The following is a 21,152-nucleotide window of genomic DNA, read 5'->3' as shown; positions in this document are numbered from 1 at the left end:
TCCTTTTTCAGCAACTTTTGTTCCTGCACATGAAAGCCTTGCACACGCAGTTCCGCGCCTGACTAGCAATAACCCCCAGTATCTTCCTGGCACTGGTTTCAAAGCAATGCGAATATTCACAAGTGCCTTTCTCTTCAAAGGGTCGCCATCGCTACAGGACAGAATCCAATTCCAAAACTGTTGTGACCAGCCACTGCATGGGGCCAGAGGCCCCATTATCTTCAGCGAGCCACCAGGCCTCAGAACACAGCCACCTCCCTGCTCCCTCTTGCAGCTGTGTACACAAGGCTTATTATACCACAACCTCCGGTTTTGTTTTCTGGCCAAGAGATAAGAAAAACATGGTTGATGGAGATGCCACTGTTGGTAAGGAAATCTCTGGTCCACTCCAGAAATCTGGAAGTGTGTTTCTTTATCCTAAACTCAGGCAATTTTACTTTCTTCCAAGATGCTCCAAAACCAGTGAGTAAGCCTGCCTTTAGACCCAGGCTTAACAAGCAAGCTGTACACCCAAGCCAAGGAGCTGATGAAGATTTTCAAGGGAACAAGGTTTAGCTTCTGAGTATCAGATATCCAAACCTAAAAGTAAAACAATTACACAAAGTGGGATAGTGGTTGCCAGGGGGCAATACAGGGAGAGGGGAATGGGGACAGTTTTTATTGGGTGCTGAGTTTCTGTTTGGGAAGATGTAAAACTCCTAGAGATGGGTGGTTGTACAACAATGTACATGTACTTGACACCATGGAATTGTGCACTAAAACAGTTAAAGTGAAAACAACCACAAAAAACGTATGGTAACATTCCTATGGATGCTTCTTTCTTTAAACCTCTCACTTACAAAAGGAAATGAGATCACAGCACTTTTTCAAATAAATTACTGCAACGCCCCAGCTGCTGTGGCTCAGTGGACTAAACGCGGGCCTGCGAACTGAAGGGTTGCCAGTTCGATTCTCATTCAGGGCACAGGTCCCCATTTAGGGAGGTGTGAGAAGCAACTGATTGATGCCTCTCTCCCTCTCTTTCTCCCTCCCTACCCCTCTCTCTAAAAATAAATAAAATCTTAAAAATTAAAATAAATCACTGAAAAGTCTTGAATCTATTCTAGGCACCACCAGGAAGACGTTAAACCCAAGTTTTAGACCCAAAGCTCCTAAAAAAAGGTTACTGCTCTGCCTTAAGTTACTTTTCGATCTGTATGCACTATATGCCTACGTGGAGCCAGAGTTCCTTTAGAGGCTTCTGGGGAGAGCACTGACCACAGGGGCTCAGAGTAGTCCACCCATTATTTTAATTGTTATTCTTTTCAGTCCTCACCCAGGGATATGTTCACTGAGCCTTAGAGAAAGAGAAAGGGTGAGGGGAGAGACAGTGATCTGACAGAGAGAGAGAAACATCGATTAGTTGCCTCCCGTATGCACCCCCACCAAGCATCGAACCCTCAACCTAGGTTTGTGCCCCGATCAGGCAACAAACCTGCAACCTTTTGGTGTATGAGATGATGTTCCAACCAACTGAACCACCAGGCCAGGTCTCCCATCCATTATTTCACAATCTTGTTATGGACTGAGTTTTTCATCCCCCTCCCATTTATATGTTAAAGCCTTAACCCCCAATTTAATGGGACCTTGCAGGTATGGCTTTTGGCAGGTAAGTGCAAATTCATTACTTTCAGGGAAAAGCCATCTCCAAATCTGACTCACCCGTGAGCATACACAGCAGGCACCACAGCTCAGTGGGCATTTAGACAGGTTCTCTTCTCTCTCTGGTGTCACACTGCCACATGCAACTGTCTGGCTCACAGACACACACACACACACAGCAGTGGCAACTGTTCTGTCCACTTCATGGGCCGTGTCAGAGGAATACACTGAGGAGAGAGGCCAGAAGGCTGTCACGGTTCAGAATGAAACGGTCTGTGGTGCACTGCAGTCTCTTTTTTCATTCAGACAAACAAAGGCGTTTCGAGGAGGGAAAACCACTGGTGCCGGCCCTCCAGCTGACTACTGATGTTTTCATCACCGGAGAACCAGCCAAGAGCTGCTCACATGACTCAGAGGCCCCAGCAATCAAGTCTCATCTTCAGCGCTCGAACTTTAGAGCTTCACTTAGCAATTATCGACCTCCTTAACTATTTTTTCTCCTCCCTCAAGGTCTAATGTTCTGATCTGTGAGCCCATCTTGGTCCCCAAAGTGAATGAGTAAGTACTTCTTACCTCTGTTTTTGCATCTTGTTTGCCCCTTATTGGCTAGTAAGCCTTGAGTTAGAAAACCCTGGCCTGTGCCAACCTAGGTCAGTGTACTACTTTTGAATTACATAAAATGCGATTGGTTTTCTTTAAATTTTGAATGACTCATTTTTAAATGTCACTGTGAAACTTGTGATTAATATCAACATCAACAATAAAATAAAACCTGATCCTCAGTAACAGTAAAATATGTAGAAAATCCTTAACAACTACAATAGTATTACATTTAAAACATGAACAGATAGGCAGACCAACAGAGCAGAGAGGTCAAGAAATGGAAATACAAGCCTGTGGGATTTGGTATATGATAAAGGTGGCCTTTCCAATCAAAAAGGATAAATGAATTATTAAATGAATGGTTGAGAGAACCAGTAGCCATCTTTTAAAAAGTAAACTGGTATCCCTACTTACTAAAATTAAGATGGATTAATAATTTAAATATAAAAATTGAAACCAAAAAAGTATCAGAAGAAGCTCTGGACGATTAAAAAAATGACTTTAGAATGGGGAAGATCTTCTTCCCTTATGGCATTAAATTCAAAGAGTTTAAAATAAGTAGCTGATAGCCGTGGTTCAATGTGGCTCAGTTGGTTGGAGTGTCATCCCATAACCAAAAGGTCCCAGGTTCAATTCCTGGTCAGGGCACATGCCTAGGTTGCAGGTTTGGTGTCCTGTGCAGGTGTGTACAATACCGGGTCCAGGAGTATAAGGGAGGCAACCAATCTATGCTTTTCTCTCGCATCTATGTTTTTCTCTCTCCCATCTATGTTTTTCTCTCTCCCTTCTTCTCTCTCTAAAGAGCAATGGGAAAAAAAAAGTCCTCGGGTGAAGATTAAAAAATAAAAGCAGCTGATTAATTTGTCTACATGGAGAAATACAACATAATCTAAGTCAAAAGCTGAACAATAAGCTGGGAACAACTCCAATTCTCAGCATAGATAAGGGCTTACTTCCTTATATATAAAGTGACAGAACTTGATAACTGATAGCCCAGCAGCTCACTGAAAGGCTCTTACAGATTCATGAAAAGATGCTCAACCTCCTGTGAGAAATGCAAATTAAAACCACACGAGATACCATTTTTTACTTATCAGATTGGCAAAGATTGAAGTTTCCTAACATCCCATGCTGGCGAGGATGCAGAGTGACAGGTACGTTTGTACCTTGCTGCTCAGAGTATGGAGGACATTTGGAGTGACAGCTACCACAAGAAAAGGCACGGCGCCCTTCACCCAGTAACTCCATATCTAGGATTTTACCACAGGTGAGCAAAGCAATGTGTGAGCAAGGTTCCCCCTGCCAGAACTGCTGCCAACAGTAAAGTCGAGAGGAAATGGATTAAACAAAATATGGAATACCTGTAAAAAGAAATACTATGCTCCTATGTTTAAAACTACAAAAAGAAAGGAAAAATAGTACCTGCATAGGGGAATCTCAAGAAGTGCGGTTACATGAAAAAAAAGTATAACAACATGTAAAGTATGTTATTACTGGTGATACTACAGAGGCGAGAATGTGATAATGCACACACCACACCTTTTATACAAGAACAGAGCATCTCTCTGGAAAGATGAGCACCAACTGCCTCCGAGGAAGGCATATGGTAGCTTGTAGCAGGAAGTAAGAGGCTTTCTTTTGAGCCATGTATTATCCATTTGAAGATTACTTTTAATTCAGCGAAACAACTGTAAGTAAAGCTAAAGGGATTCACCAGAAAATGGAAGAAAAAGGCCACAGCCTAGAAAATACCAGAGAAAAAGGTTAGAACATCAGAGGAGTGCTCCAGATGGATCGGCGGCTGAAAACAGGAACTCACTCAAGAGAAAGGAGAGAAAGTATCAGAGAGAATCCAAGAAATTTTCCAATAACTAAAAAACATAAATTTCTAGATTAGGAAGGCCACTCTGTGCCCAGAAAAATCAGTGAACACAGCTCAATCAGAAGCCTTGGGACAAAGAAAAGACCCTAAATGCTTTTAAAGAGAAGAAGGGAAATGTTAGGGAGCAATCTTTTCCAATCCGTACCGGGAAAGGATGTCCACCCTGAAAGTGTGTACTGCGCTAACTACGGAGGAGGGCAGTGGAGACATTTTAAACATGCCCAATCTCAAAAAACATGCATCCCACGTAGCCTCTCTCAGGAGCCGCTGGTCAGTGCCCTCTACCAAGGTGAGAGACCACGAGAGACCACGAGAGACCGCAAGGAAAGAGGACACCACGGGATCCAGGAAAGAGCAATGAAGAGCATCTCCACACTGAGGAGGACACTTCAAAAGGGAACCTACCCAGCAGATGAACTACCACCCTGAGGTTTCAGGGTTAGGCTCCAGTCTGAGGGTGAGCCACGGAAAGGCATGTAAGGCTAACATACAAAATGATTAGCTCTGCGTGAGAATGAGCTTATGAGGAAGAAAATCTTCAAATTACACGGCCCACCTGTGAATTACTTTCATAGTCACAACGATAAAAAATTTCTATCTTAATCAAATGAAAAACTGTATACCAGAAGAATCTGAGAAAAGAGTGTTGGGAGAAGATTCGAGAGTTCTATTCTCATCTTCCAGAGTGTGGACACAGTAACTATCCAAATTTGGATTTTTTTTAAATCAAGAAATGATGATGATAAGCATGTTTTCTTAAAATATTGCATTTCCACAGGTCGAAGCCCATCAAATGTCAGCCTTTTCTTATAGTTCGACAATATTCCAAGATAAATGATTTATAAGCAGTTACTTGGAAGGGGAAGGAATCAGACTGGGAGAGGTGGGGCAGAAACTACTGTCTTCGTTTATAAATGCTGTAGAACAACTGGATTTTTTAAAGTATACAAACACATAAAAACGTTGGTAAGACTTTTCATACAGTTGATCTTCAAGGTTTTTCACACCTGAGAGTCAGTGATGTGCTAACGTGACGGCACAATGGTAAAAGCTGTATTTCAGACAGTACCTAGAAACAGCCTAGGGTCGCTAGGTCTGCGGCTGCTGGTGCTGACCAACTGCTACCACGTGCAGCTTGGGGACACAGGCATCACCTGGCTAACTGTACAGAACAAGAGGACAGTGGACTTTCNAAACGTTGGTAAGACTTTTCATACAGTTGATCTTCAAGGTTTTTCACACCTGAGAGTCAGTGATGTGCTAACGTGACGGCACAATGGTAAAAGCTGTATTTCAGACAGTACCTAGAAACAGCCTAGGGTCGCTAGGTCTGCGGCTGCTGGTGCTGACCAACTGCTACCACGTGCGGCTTGGGGACACAGGCATCGCCTGGCTAACTGTACAGAACAAGAGGACAGTGGACTTTCTGCATACTGCTGGCAATCCAGTACACAGTCACTGTCAGCCATGATGGTTGTATCATGTGCTACATCAAGACTGAGCTAACAGCCCTGGCTGGTGTAGCTCAGTGGATTGAGTGCAGGCCTGCGAACCACACGATCACGGTTTGACTCCCAGTTGGGGCACAAGCCTGGGTTGCAGGCCAGTTCCCAGCGGGGGACACACGAGAGGCAAGCATACATTGATGTTTCTCTCCCTCTCTCCTTCCCTTCCTCTCTAAAGATAAATTTTTTTTTAAATCTTAAAAAAAAAAGACTGAGCTAACAGGGTGTTACAGGAGCACCCCTGGGAGAGCCTGGAACACCCAAAACCACGAGTCTGGACACTCGGATAAGGATTCCATCTGAACACCGATATGAGACCACCACCCACTGTGGGCTCTGAGAACTCAGAGCTCTGACTACTCCACAGTCACACTTGGCTACAAGGGTCACATTTGGAGCCCTGCCAGACTTCCATTCCACCAGACACACGCCACCACAGTAGACACTTGGCTTGAGATGAGCACCTGCCTCTCCACCCATGGACACCCCCAGTGACGGGGACTTTGCACGGGATGCCTGGTTTGCTTGCTTCTATTGCATCAGCTCCCCCTCTGTGTAACCTGTGTATGGCACCACTGGCTTATCGGGGAGAGCTTCCCTAATGAACCCGGCGTTGTGGAAAGGCACAAATGTGCATGAGTGACAGACTCCTTCAGGGGGCGCCCCTCTGCTCACGATGACACGAACCCGTTCTGTTGGAGAAATCCCTCAGACACACTGCCTGGACGGTCATACTCCTTGAAGACTGCAAGATTTTTCATTTTCTCACAAACTTGGTCATTTTTATCATTTTAACATAACTAAGATCACAAACTAAAATAAAAAATTCCCAGTACATTGACACTTTCTTTTTTTTTTTAAACAGAAAGCTTTTCTGTAAATATTTTATTTATTTATCTTTAGAGAGAAAGGGAAGGAGAGAAGGAGAGAAATATCAATGTGTGGTTGCTTCTCGTGTGTCCCCTGCTGGGAACTGGCCTGCAACCCAGGCATGTGCCCTGACTGGGAATCAACCACGACCGTGTGGTTCGCAGGCCGGCGCTCAATCCACTGAGCTACACCAGCCAGGGTGACACTTTCTCCCTGTGAGGGGCAGAGTTAGAGATATGTGTGTTGGCATACAGAACTTAATTTAAAGCTGTGTGAACAGGAAACTCGAGTAATCTGTAAAAACCCATGGCTTTTGGCGATCATATTTAAAGAACAAACTAAAATTACCGCTCTATCAGGTGACAAATTCAATCCGTTAGGAAATGGGCTGTGCAGTTTCTGAGGAGTCACCGTGAAATCCCTAAGTCCAGTGCTGACAGCCCAGCAGCACTCGGCCGTGGGAGCGGGAGGGGCAGACCCTGCGTGGCTTCCTCTCCTAGGTCCTGCTCCAATAGAAGTCCAGCATTTACCAGAGTCATGAACTCAAACTTGGCCAACTCAGAAACAGGAAATTCTACAGTTTTGTCAGCTCGGTGACAAAACTTGCTAAACCTATTCAAATTCTAGAGAGTACTCCAAAATTTTCAAGCAAAATTACAGCTCCAGGAAGACATTTAAGCATATAGCTTTCAATGGCCCCCTCAAGTGACCCCCATCTGAAAAGCACGCACTGAGAGATCAATGGCCTGTGTGTTCAGACTGGACACCCTAACATCAGCTGAATCCTTCCAGGTCTTAACCAACAATTCCTTTTATTTGAGCAGTGGCAAGAAATTCTTCTGAGGATATTCTGTATAAAACAGGGTCCTTGCATTTAAAAGAGCCAAGAGTTTGGGACTGACAGTAATACTTTACAAATATTATTAATACTTGTCTAAGTGTAATTTAATCAAAGGAAAGCCTACAGAGGAATAGCATACCCCACACGACTGTTTCAGAACACCGATCAGACTGGTGAGCTGCATACCACCTGACACAATGGGGCTGACCTGCCTGAAGTTCAAAAGAAAACCAGCTACAAGCTAGTAAGACCAACAAATCTCTTTAATAAGCTACTTCTCTTTGGAGAGTGGTTTTGAATTCTTATACACCATTCTGTTCCAAGGTTACTTTAAAAGTTTAACAATACAAGGAATACAAGGCCCAGCTATTGTCAAAAAAAATAAATAAATGGAAATAACTGCAGAACAAGTTTTCATCGAGAAAAGGCTAGGGAAAGGAGGGAAGGGTTGTATTAGTTTACCTACACATTGAAGTGGGGTCACTATCACAACTGGGCATAAAACAGTTTCTGGCACCCTGGTAGCCAAAGCAGAAATGAGAATGTGACTTATCACAACTTGGATGACCGGGGGAAGAAAATAAAATGTCCTTGCTCATCAGGGAAATAAACGTTGTCCTAACAGTGAACTAAAACACACACACTTCCTCATGTGAGGGATTCTGAAGGCATGGTGAATCCTTATGAGCAGTTCATTCAAAAATAAATATCTATTAAGTGCCTTCTATCTCCAGGCTCTGCCCTGGCAACTTGGTAAATATCTGCCAACAAACCAGACAAAGGTATGGACCAGGTACAGGGCCCAGGAAGCCCAGTCTACCGGGGTTGACGGACATTAAACACAATGGGTAAATTAAACGGTATAATTATGCTCCAGGACAAAAGTAAAGGGCGGGCTAGATAACGGAGTTTAGGAGTAGCAGAAGGCAGATTATAATTATGAATTGTAAGGTACCGCGCCGATGACGCCTCAGCAGGGACTAAGCATGCTCACGCCTGGGGATGAGAAGACTGCTTCAGGCAGAGGAGCATCCAGTGCCAAGGCCCTAAGGGAAAGCACAGAGGCACATTTGAGGAAGGGCAAGGAGGCCAAACACAGGAGGGGGAAGTGGGGGAGGAGGAAGTGGGGGAGGGGGTCCAGGCAGGAAGTTAAGACAGTAACTAAGGGACCAGGTCAAGAAAACCACGGAGTTCGCAGTAAAAACTTTTCCTCTTATGGAAACAAGAAGCCAACAGAGGGTTTGAGCAGAGAAGTGCCACCATGTGACTTCAAGTCACCACGTGCCACCAAGTTTCTAAGGCATCGTTGCTGAGAATGAACTGCAAGGGCATAGGCAGGGAAACCAAGTATGAGGCTACTGCAGGAATCCAGGTGGGAGAGCAATGGAGAGGAGGTGGGGGGCACAGATTCTGGATACATTTCTAAGGTGTGGTCAACAGGATTTGCTAACAGACTGGAGGTGGAGTGTGAGAGGAAGGAGAGTGAAGAGGACTACACAGTTTTTGGGTTTCCCATCCATGAAGACAGGGAACCCTGGAGAGAATGGGACTGGGGGAAAACCTCGAATTGCTTTGGTCATGTCGAGTTTGAGGTGGCTGTCAGACACTCAGATGAAGGTACGAGAAGGAAGTTGGACATGCAGACATGGAGTTAGGGAAAGAAGTCACCAGGGCTGGAGAAATAAATGAGAACAACCAGAACCGAACTGAAAATAACTAAAGCCATGAGATGGGATGAGGTCGCCAAGGGAGTGTCTACAGAAAAGAAAAAAAATCAAGGGCCAAGACGTGAGGTCCTCCCAAAGCCAAGGAGATGGAGAACCAACAAAGGAAGCAGAGAAGAAGATGCCAGTGAGCAAGGAGGCGAGCCAGCAGGTATAGAAGAAGTTAACATGGGCACGCTTCGTATTATCCATCAACAAGAGCAAAAGGAACAGCCACAACTCAAAGCTCAGGGAAGATGCTTCTGTGGGAAATTACTGCACAATGGTCCAGAAGTTTACCTTTCGGTCAACTCCGGCTTGATTACCACAAGCTGTCAGCACCAAGGGAGAGTAGTAAAGGGAAAGCCAGGGCAGGTCAAAGGCTGGAGAGCAGGAGAGCACAGGCAGGTACCCACTGCTCGTCCAAGAAGCACATGAGAGTTTGTAGAGTAAGCTGGGTTTCACGCCAAAGCAGCTCACTGGGAAATACGAGCTCCAAATCCAAAAATGAGTATGCAGTCCCTTCCTCATTAGCAAAAAGGCTCAGAAAAAGTCACTGAAGAAGTGCCCATTAGAGCATTTGCCTTCTGCTGTTCAATCCCACCCTCGGTCCTAGGCCTGGAGAGTGGGCACTACGTGGCACACCAGCAGTCCCCTCCTCGTCAGCAAAAGGGCTCAGACAGAGTCTCTTGCCCTGAGTCTGAACACAAGGGACAGAGAACCCAGTATGGCCCTGAGCACACAACAAAGGAGGTAAGGAGAGTACATGGAGGAGTGAGATGTAGTCCTCATTCTCTCTCTGTATCTCTCTCTCTGCACCTCATACGAGCAGGACCTTCTTAAAATTTTCAAACATATCAAGTAAGCACAATATATGTACTTATATCTAACCTTGCTCCAAAAAGGGTTTCAGGCAAGTGTTTAAAACTAAATTGAACTATATTTACCTTAATTTAAAAAACAGAAACAATTACTAAATGCTGGACAAGGGAAAAATACAATGGAATAGTAAATGAAACCTAAATTAGGTAAGCGAAAAAGACTATCGTCAAGTTCAACATGGCTGTTTAGCAGTGGGATATGAATTTGGCCAAACAGGGATATCACAATTTCTTACAAGATTCACACTGTTCACTCAATCAAATATTTTCTCAAGAAGTGTCCCAGCACTGCCTGTTATGGAGGCCGACAGTGACTCTTCTAGTGATGCTTCACAAAGACGGCTGCTGAGAGCCAGGACAGGGGCCCTGAGCTGCGAGTTTCCCGGGACTGTTTCTCCTCCCGCGTCCTACCCTCAATGGTGTAAGCTGAGGACCCCACACGTACTAACTGGAGAAGAGATTAGAGGGAATAGAAAGTACAGCATTCCCAGTACCCAACATTCTGATGGAATTCGTGTGTAAAGTCCTTTAGAATGTTGTGTACTAACACTATGTCTCCCAAACAAGTTTTCTCCAAGAGCTGGGGCCGGTCCAGCCCCAGGAAGAACCGAGAGCGCAGCCTGCCGCGTTGCCGAGGGTTGGTCCGCCTGCTGAAAGGGCAGCCAAGCAGAAACGTCAGCAGTCACGTGAAAATACAGAACCTACCCAAGACTCTTGGCTTAACCGATAACCCCCAATTCCCACAAAGAGTTGTGAGGGTGGACCTGTAGGAATGGCCAAGACCCCTTCCCACAAAAAAAAATAATAATAACAAAAGAGTCCTCAATCTACCCAACATGTGGATGGTGAAAGACCAAGCGCTGGAATACTACACCCCACACCGGCATAATTATAATCTGCTATCCTTCTTAAAAGGTCCTGATCCTTTACTTTTTAAAAGATGAGGAAGAAGTTTCCCAGGGAGGACATTTAGCAATAGCTCAATAATTTCACTTTTGAAAGAAAAATACCAGGACATACTTACTAGGCCCTAATAACTTTTATTTTCAACAAAAGTCCCCATTTCTCTACCAGTCTCTTAACAGAACCATCTGCCTTTCCTTGGCGGCCAAGACCACATTAATCAAGGAATTAAACAAAAACAATGACCAATGAGATAGCAGTGATACACGAAAAATCAGGTATCAGGTATCTTTTTTTTTTAAGGAAAAATTAAAAGTCAAGAATGCACTGAGTAATTTCTTAATTAAGATACAGACCCAGACCTTTGAGAAACAATGAGTGGAAAGTTACCAAACTGTGGGTACAGCTTTCCAGGTCATACAAAATTAATCAGTCCTGTATACAAAAATTAGACCTTGTTCTCCGTATCAAGGCAGATTTCTGAAGCATAACCTTTCCCAAATAAACCCTAAGATACAGGCTTAATCAATTCTAAAAACTGTTTCTGCTTCGGCATACAGGCCACTAACCCTCTCTGAGTTAAATACAGTCTGCGTTGTGGCAGATTATGTTGTTGCTTTGATTGTTTGCTGCCCTCCCCGTAGGAGGATTACATCTCCCAGTGTCCTGGGACAAAGTCTGCAGCGGGAAGAGTCAATCCTGCCTCCCCACTTCACTGCTGGTAGGCTTAGCCACGTGACTTCTTCAGGGACTGGCCACTCCCCTTCTCGCCCCTTCTTACTGCCATGAGGTTCTGTCCCAGAGGAGGGTGACCCATTCAGCCTGGATCCCGAGTAAAGGCCACCACCCTTGAAGCAGAGCCACAGCTGTCACGTAACGTGAACGAGAAATTAAAATACGTTGTTTTAAGCCACTGAGCATCTATGCTGAGAAATGAAACCAACACTTTATTTTTTAAAATGCTTTCACCCTCAGTGGAATGATTAATAAATACCCAGGGCAGCCTAAGGAAGGTAAACGGACATATAGGTCTTACTGCCAGGAAATTTTCAGGCTAGCCATCTACATAACAAATATAATAAACTGAAAATAGCATCTGCCTTTTTCTAATTGAAGTTTTTGCCTTATAAATACTGTGTTTGGGGGGGGGAGGGGAAAACTTAAGTTACTGACCTTTAGAAGACCTTCGTGAGAACAATGGTAGGTCAAAGATGATAAAGTTCAACAGCTCACCCTTCCACAGTCTTGTAATTAATTAATCTCTAACTGATAGGGGGAAGAGAACAAGAATCAAGGTCATAAACTTCACCTGCACAGCAGTCTCCTAGCAAAACAAGGAAATGTAATTGCCTGGGATTTTGTGGGAAGTAGAAACCATTCCCAAAAAAGTCTAGGTTCATTTTAGCTTTTTAGTATTGGTCCCTGCCTGGAAATCTTACCAGTAAGATCTGATACAAATAGCTTTTCAAATGATCGATTAAAACAGAACTTGGTAAAAATTACTAGAACTCTCAGTTTTTTCTTAGAAGTCGAAGAAAAACAATGCCCAGCAATAAGACTCCTTTCATAGCCACTCATGAAAAAAACGTAAGTTCATTTGAAACTTAATTTCTGAAGGAAAAATATTCAGCATCACGTCTGACCAATTTGTGATGAGGTCTTGACGAGCTGGAAGTCCACAGGAACTTAGAAACTTAGAAACTTACTAGGGCTAAGCTGAAAGGGTGTCACATCAAGTGGCTGTGGTGAGAATTTGTTTTAATTGGGAGGAGAGAAATTAAAAAAAAAAGGCACAGTGAAAAGGTGCCTAGTCAAAGGTCAAGAGCAATACTAAGAAATCCCATACACGCAAAAATGAAGTCAAGGTTTACAGACCTTGAAAATTGTAAACCTACACTTTTCCCAAGAATGGGGAGGGACATAATGCTATACACTCTTGTGAGTCATGAATCTGAAGCCTATGGTCTCTCCACAAGCCTCAGCAAGCCCATAATAAGTATCAGAAAGGCTATCTGCACTACAAAATTTCCATCAAGTTAGGAACAGTATTTCCTACAATTTGTAACAAAGTTAATACCCAGAATATGTGAGGCCATCATGTATTTTGGCAATTCTTTCATAATCCCAAAATGGTACAAGGTAACAACAGCTCCCTCTGCAAGACAAATTTTTGGCTGATCTTGGTAAAACCAGAACTTCAGGAGACTCTTAGGTCGAGCTGCAGGGGTGTCCTGTTTGGAAGCAGACCTGAGAATCTGATTTGGTTGGAAGGGATCAAAGAATTTCTGGGGACTTTCTTTCCACCCCTGCTCCACCTACCAGCTGGAGAAAATGGGAGGAAGCAGACATTCAGCAGGAGAACATGTGCTAAGGTGGCAACCGTTTTCTTCCTCACACATATTTCTGGTTCTGGAAAAATCCACCTGTCCTTAACTTTGGTTGCTTTGTTTCCTACATGATGCCAGCCTCCCTGGCCACAGCTGACTGAATCATGGTGGAAAAGGAAGTATAGGCTAAGCCAAGGAACAGATAGGGAGAAAGGACTAGAAAGAGTGAATTACAATAAGAAAAAGAGATCGGCTTGAAATGGGAAGTCAGGATACGCCAGGGCTGGGCTGCCATTTTCTACCAGATGTGAGCTGAAGCAGAGAAAGATGGTCTCCAGAGAAAAGCCGAGGAATGGTGCAGACACGATACCATGTGGGCCTCAAAGAAATCATAACTTAGGTCCTAACTCCACAAATACCCAGGAGGACTGGCTGGGCTATCACAGTCTTGGATTTCATGGGTTCCTTCCAACAAATTCCTTATTGTTGATGCTAATTTGTCTAAGCCAGTCAAAATGGGTTTTTCCCCCCAGCCTGTGAGCCTTATTGGTTTATTTATTTTATGCTTGATCTTAATAAACTTTCTAAATTAAAGAATAACATACATACAATAAAATACACGAATCTCCAGTATTTGTCATCATGAAGTTTTAAATGAGCATATCCAGGTCATCAGCAACCAGATCCAAGTCCGTGCATCCACAGGACCCGGGAGGCCCCCGAGTCCCTCCTGGTCACAACAGCCCTTGGGCCACTGCCTGCCCTCCTCAGACTTGTCACCACTGCTTAGTTTCTGCCTCTTTTTGGCTTCCTATAAATGAAATCGTACAACATGTGCGCTTGCTTCTCGCCTCTTTACTCAATTCATCGTGTTGTTCTGTGTGGCAGTAATTTGTTCTCTTTTATTGACATTTGGTGTTTCATTACATAATCACACCACAACTTACGTACTTACCCGTTCGTGGGCATTTGGATGGTTTCTATTGTTCCATTATGACATTCTCGTACATGTGCACTCATTCCTGCTGGGCATGCACATCTAAGAGGGTACATACTGAGACGTGAGCTACATGCACTTGTTCAGCTTCACAGATCAGTCCAAACAGCTACCCAAAGTTAAATCAATGGACACTTCCACCAGCAGTGCGTGTGAGTGAGTTTGAGCTTTTCTATATATCCATTAATGTTTGGTTATGGTTTTTTGTTAATTTTAGCCATTTGTGTGAGTATACATTGGTGTTTTAGAGTAGTTTTTAATTTGCATTTTCCTGATGACTTTCATTTTTTTAAATTAGGATTTTTTTGGGGGTTTGCAGCTGTTCTGTACAGATTATGCACAGGTTGTTTGTTGGATACACAGACGACAAATACATTCTACTCTGTGATTTGTCTTTTCACTCTTAATTTGTACTGCTGAATGAAAGTTCTTAATTGTAATGAGCTCGAAAATAGGCAAAATAGTGCATGCTGCCTTGAGAAATAGACCCAATCCTCTTGGTCTATACAGTCACTGATTTAAGGAAAGTCAACTCTGTGGGCCCCAGCCTTTGCATAGGCCCTACGCTGTAAATATAATGATACTACCCTCACTCCCCCAAAGCTTCAGATACAAGGACGCACCAACGTAACAGCCAGTAGTGTGCCCAGCTGATCAACCGCGTTTATGCATTCTACCCTGGAAACATTGTTATAAATGGTGAACGGTTGTCCGCACCAGCCCTTAAGAGAACCATAGCCACCGTCATAAGAGATGTTCCCCCACAGTCAAGTATCCAACACCTCGACAACTTCCCAGCAATTACCATCTCACTATTCTAAACAACCAGTGAAAGTTTCCTTGGCCTGGGGCAGCAGGAGGAGCTTCTCTTGGAGTGAGCAGATTTCAACAACGTGCAGGTAAGGCTCACATATCTACTGCCTCACAGATCCTCTTGAAGAGAGGGGAGAAGGCTGGTGGTACTTCAAGGACCTGGGGTCTCCCCGGGCCCCAGGTCCCTGAGCCGGCCTTGGCCCTTACACGTGCTCCCAGGTTCTTCCCACATCCACTGTGGGCTCCCTGAGACCACGGCCCTCCCTCTGCCCCTCTAGCCATAGAGAAAAGGCAGCTCTTAAAACTTCCCAGGGAGTTTTATGGTCAGGAAATACTACATCCCGACTGTTTCTTTATCTTCACCCCCTGCTCTCCCCACTCCACCTCGTGCACACGTGCGATACAAACACAATGGATTCATGATATTGTTTCTTTTCAGACAAATAGAGGCACGGGAAACATGCCTGGCAGGAAGCAATAGAGTTGCGAGTCTAGAACCCAAGAGTCTACCCACTGCCCTATCTTGAACCTCCTCCCTTCAAAATGACCAGACTAAAAATAAAGGTAACATGGGGAAGAAATGGAAAAGAAAAAGCTCTTCTGAGTCAATGAGGGTCAAGAAGAGAATAAGAGATGCTCAGGAGGAAGCAGTTTCCCTGGGTTGGGTGCCCCCGATCTGGCCCGGGAGCCAGGCTTAATCAGACACAGACACCCATGTGAGTAAGGACACTGACCAGGTAAACAGGTGAGCACAGTTACGTGGTGAAATTGGATATGAGGCCAGAGGTTCCCAACACTCTCTTCTTTGCAAGAAAATGGTTGATAAACCATATAAACTTCAAGTCCCTTCAACAGTATTTCCTCCCTTTTGCAAGGAAAGTTGACAGAGCAGGGGAAAGTGACCGTTTTTTCCATTGTACTAAAGCAAATACTTCACTGAGTTGTTATGGACTAAGAGTGCTAAAGACCTTCCTGCTCATTCTTGACTTCAAGAGGCGCACATTGGCATGCCCTTCCCAACAACAAGCGGCCTGAGCCGGACACAGAGGCCCTGTTTCTGAGTGACAGAGGCTTTGGTTATCTGGAAGGTGTGAAAAAAAAGCGGTATGAGCACCTGGAATTCCATGACAGGAAAACAAAGGCCTTCCAATTAGGTTTTCCTGGTGTTCGTGAGCATCCAAATTTGTTTCTCAAGATCAGCTAAAAGAACTCCCACACTCCACACCCCCCACCCTCGCCCCATCCCCAAAAGGAGAAAGAAACAGTTTTCTTTCTCTGTTACCCCCGAAAATGATTAAAAGTCTCCTAAAAAAAAGGATCCACTGAGTTTGGGGAGGCTAACTTAACAGTACCCTCATGGCTCTAAGTTCACACAGAAAAAGGTGTGACTAGAGATGACTGGTGGAGAACAAACACCCACCTCAGACACATACCTGGCAGGTAGGGTCAAATCTTGTAAGGACAAATCTCTTCATAACCAAATGTTTAAACTTCAGCTGTCAGAAGCACGAATTCCTGATCACCTGCAGGACAGGTCCCCGCGCAGTGGGCACCTACACCGCTACGGGAACTGATGAATCGAATCGGTACCTTTGGGCAGATGCAGCAGCTTCTGATGAAGTCACACATATTCATTCAACGACTGTTTTTTAATCCCTCCCACCCGCCTCTCATCAGGCCACTCTGTAAAAAGCCCCTGCTGCTCCTCCCGTCTCTGCAGGGTCCTCCCCGCCCCCCCCCCCACCCCGTCAGTCCCAGCGCTGTGCACAAGCCTCAGATCCCGCTCCAGAGACACAGCTGCTCCCCTTTCCTTCCCGCCACTGAAAACTTACTAGAACACAAGCAAGTGCATAGGACTGTAAGTTCCCTCAACATTTGAAGAAGTGTTTTGAATGGACAAAACTTTCATATCAGTAACTACCTGAACTGTTTCTCCAAATTGTCACTGAAACCCCAGTGGGGCTAAGAAACCTTTGGTTGTAGTAAATACACTTCAGTAATGTCTCTCCCAAACTCCTCTCCTCCATAGGGATTCATCAGACTCTCCTCCCACTCGTGAATTATAATGCTGACGGGAGATCAAAGTGCGGGGGTTCTGGAGGCGGAGAAACCTTATTTGGTCCTCAAGGTCAGAAGCCCAGATCCTCCAAAGACACTTTCAGTACGTCATCCAGGATTTAACCTTGCCACCAAGGGGCGATGCGGCACCCACAAGTACCTTAAAGGTATTTAAAACCCACAGTGTCTGACCCTTGATCAATAATACCCTGATACCATTTAAGGGAAGATGGAACATGTATCCAGAATAAGCACTAAACTACACTGCATTCTTAAAGAAGCACGCAATCCTTGGAAAAAAAACAATTAAGAAGATAAAATAAGTGCCATAAATAGAAGCTGAAGGGTGAAATTTCAAAGGGCCAACAGGAAATAAATCAGAACAAACTCAAGCACCCCAAATCCTATGTTATGTTTCATAAAATCTACTCACTTCAGAAACGGCAAAAACTCTGACTGCCGCCGCAGCCTCAGTCTGCCACCCATCCCTGTGACGACAAACCCCTTTCTTTCTCTCCTTCTAAAAATTATGCACCCAGAACCCAAATTTTCTTGTACATGTTTATGTGGAAATTTAATTCCTGGCCAACAACAGAGCATGACTCAGACCAATTCCCACCTAAAAATATCACAGTGAAAGGCCAAAAACCCCAACAGACTGATTTAACAAGGTGGGAAAGTTGAAAGAGGGAGACCACAGAGCTGTCTTCAAACCCAGAGTACCGACTCTCACAACCAGTAGGGTTTGTTCATAAACTCTGCTCTTTTAAGTTCTATAAGTAAATCTCTTGAGATGTATCTCCCACCCAATTAAAAGACAAAAATAGTGCTCGCTTCGGCAGCACATATACTAAAACTGGAACGATACAGAGAAGATTGGCATGGCCCCTGCGCAAGGATGACACGCAAATTCGTGACGCGTTCCATATTTTTATACAAGAAAGAAAACTGTACTTGAACAAAAGTTAAATAAATAAATTAATTAATTAAATTTAAAAAAAGACAAAAATAAAACCCACGAGGAATGAATTTTATAGCATGGAGAAACAGAAAAGCTAGACCAATTTAAAAACGGATATAAAGTCTCCAGATGAATTCCTTAGCTGGTCTAGCTTTTCTACTTCACTACGCTATAAAATAAAAAGTATAAGCCTTTTTCTGAGGTGCTTATTTTCATTAGTCGGAAGAAGTCAGTGACGCACCTTTACCCAACTGGCTAAAATAAGACAACAGAGAACAACATGTATGGGCTAGAAGATGGAGCACATGCCACTGCTGGGAACACACATTAATACAGCCTCTCTGGAAGGTTCTGCCACGGCTGCACCGTGTGGCCCAACAATCCCACTACTGAATACATTTCCAACATCGATGTCTGCACGTCTTCACCAGAAAACACGCACACACGTGTTCATGACAGCGCCGTCCGTATCGGCCCACAACTGGAAACATCCCAGCGTGCATCTCTCCAGTAGGATGGATAAAGAGTGCAATATTCACACCAAGGAACACAGTGTGGCGATGGGAATGAGCAGACCGCAGCCACATCGACCTCACAAACACAACATGGGAGTGAGAGAAGCCGAACACAGGAGAGTGCGCATCCGCGACTCCATGCACACAGAGTCCGGAAACTGACAGAGCAACCTCTAACACAGAAGGACAGCCTTTGGGCGAGAGCAGTGAGTGGAAGGGGGCAGATGAAGACGAGCAAGCTTGGGTCTACGGCATTTGGGGGAAGGGATATGAAGGAGTATTTGGCAGAAAAGTGAGTTGTAGCATCACAATAATATGAGCAATCCCAGCCCCGAAAAAGGGCCTCTTTTAATCAGTTTTTAATAGAAACAAGCAGCTCTATTAAGAATATGAGAGAAGGGGTCAGGGGAGAGAATGAATGAATACACGCTTGATTTCTACTTTTGCTCTAATTATTTTTTCATGTTTACCCCATGACCTTTCCCCAAGGTCAAAGGGTAAAGCAGTCAGAATAACCCAAAAGAGGTCTGAACAAAAGTAACCAAAAAATATAACACAGATATCAAAAACTTACATTCTTTGCCCCTAATCAAGCCAAAAACGGTATAAAATATCAAAAGAACTTTTATCTACGATATGCAATATATGGAAGCACGAATCATCAGAGACACTTAGACTTGACCCTGAGTGACTCTGTGAGGCAAAATGTTCTCCTCCACTCCAAGATCATCGCACATAGAAGAAGGTTCCTGGAGGGGCTGGGACCCCCGGAGAACATCATCCCGTGATGAGCGCCATCCGGAGGGGCCGTGGTTGGGCCTCCCAGCACCTACCACCATGAGCCGGGCCTGAATGTATCCAATTGCTCCAGACTGCTACTGTAAGATGCTGTTGGTTTTGGCATCATCTGGGGTTAAGAAATCAGACGCCAGTTCTGGACGAGGGAATTGATCTGCTTCACAACCCTGAGCTCACCATCTGGGAGCTCTACAAGGCCTACGCAGACTACCGTGATCTCACAGAAATCACGGAGATGATTTCAGGAATGGTGTAGCCCATGACCGGCAGTTACAAGGTCACCTACCATCCAAAGGGCCAGGCAGGCCAAGTCTAGNCACCATGAGCCGGGCCTGAATGTATCCAATTGCTCCAGACTGCTACTGTAAGATGCTGTTGGTTTTGGCATCATCTGGGGTTAAGAAATCAGACGCCAGTTCTGGACGAGGGAATTGATCTGCTTCACAACCCTGAGCTCACCATCTGGGAGCTCTACAAGGCCTACGCAGACTACCGTGATCTCACAGAAATCACGGAGAAGATGATTTCAGGAATGGTGTAGCCCATGACCGGCAGTTACAAGGTCACCTACCATCCAAAGGGCCAGGAAGGCCAAGTCTAGGAGGGTGACTTTCCCCTACCCTTGTGGAGGCTCAGCATTACAGAAGACCTTGAGAAAGCCCTCAACGAGAAGCTCTTTGAAACTGAAGAAACAAACAAAATCCTTGATGATATCTGTGTGGTGTAAGCCACTGAACGCCCTACACCTGGGACCACAGCCAGGCTCCTCGATAAGCTTGGAAGTGACAAACATCAATCCCTCATTAATCTGGGATCAACCCTAGATAATGAGCCCTTTGGTCAAACGGCGTCATTGTGAAGAGGGCCTGACTGAGTCCTTTGAACTGTTTGCCATGAAGAAGGAAATACGCAATGTCTACAGGAGCTGAATAACCCCACGTGGTAGCTTTCTGAAGAACAGGCCAAGGCCACTGGCAATAATGAGGCCATGTTCACAGATGTCAAGGGCTGCCCCCACAGTGGCTGGGGCACGGGCGTGCACCGAGTCACCTTGTTTCTCACAGACACCAATGAAATCAAAGAAGTGCTACTGTTTCCTTCCATGAAACCCGAAGACAAGAAGGAAAACGTAGCAACTGCTAATACACAGGAAAGCACAACAGCTGGCACTTTTGTCTAGAAAATGATCATTTCAAGTCATAGAACTCAGGCACCTCTGCATTTCTTTTTCATTTTATTTTATTTTGTTGTCGTTCTATTACAGCTGTCCCAATTCCCACCCCCTTGCTCTCCCCTGCCCCACCCACTCCAACCCCCACAGACAGTCCCCAACCTGTTGTCCACGTCCATGGGTCCTTTATACATGTTCCTTGACTAGATCCTCCCCCTGCTTTCCCCCTCCCCCCATCACCATCCCCCTTTGCATTTCTACAAAAGAACATGTGAGTTCAAAACAATGAGTTCCTATCTACCTTTCCGGGCTGGAATAATCAAATGTAAGTTTAAACTTTGTCTATAAATAACTGACCTAAAGGTGCTAAGTCTATAATACCTTGAAATTTTTCTTGGATCATTTGAAACACGGAGTATGGAAGGTAGCCCTGACTAGTGTGGCTTATTGGGTTGGGCATGGTCTGCAAACCAAAAGGTCACTGGTTCGATTCCTGATCAGAGCATATGCCTGGGTTCTGGGCCAGGTCCCCAGCTGGGGTGGGGGAGGCGGAGGGGGGTGGTGTGAGAGGCAACAGATCAATATTTCTCTAGCACATGGATGTTTCTTTCCCTTCCTCTCTCCCTCCCTTCCCCCCCACTCTAAAAAATAAACTAACAAAATATTTTTTAAAGGAATATGGA

The 21,152-nt window shown here is 44.7% G+C and overlaps 1 non-coding gene and 1 pseudogene across 1 annotated transcript; both read left to right on the top strand.

Annotated features, from left to right (window-relative positions):
* The first annotated feature begins 5,167 nt into the window (after nucleotides 1-5,167).
* On the top strand, nucleotides 5,168-20,478 carry LOC118997880 (lysine--tRNA ligase-like; annotated as a pseudogene).
* Nucleotides 17,851-17,957, top strand: LOC118997889 (U6 spliceosomal RNA). Its single transcript, XR_005068746.1, has one exon. It is a non-coding gene; the product is annotated as a U6 spliceosomal RNA (small nuclear RNA).
* Nucleotides 20,479-21,152: the final 674 nt, after the last annotated feature.

Source organism: Sturnira hondurensis, unplaced genomic scaffold, assembly GCF_014824575.4.
Source record: "Sturnira hondurensis isolate 20B ecotype Veracruz unplaced genomic scaffold, ASM1482457v3 Scaffold0013515, whole genome shotgun sequence".
NCBI lineage: Eukaryota > Metazoa > Chordata > Mammalia > Chiroptera > Phyllostomidae > Sturnira > Sturnira hondurensis.
This window is presented reverse-complemented; position numbering and strand designations above follow the sequence as displayed.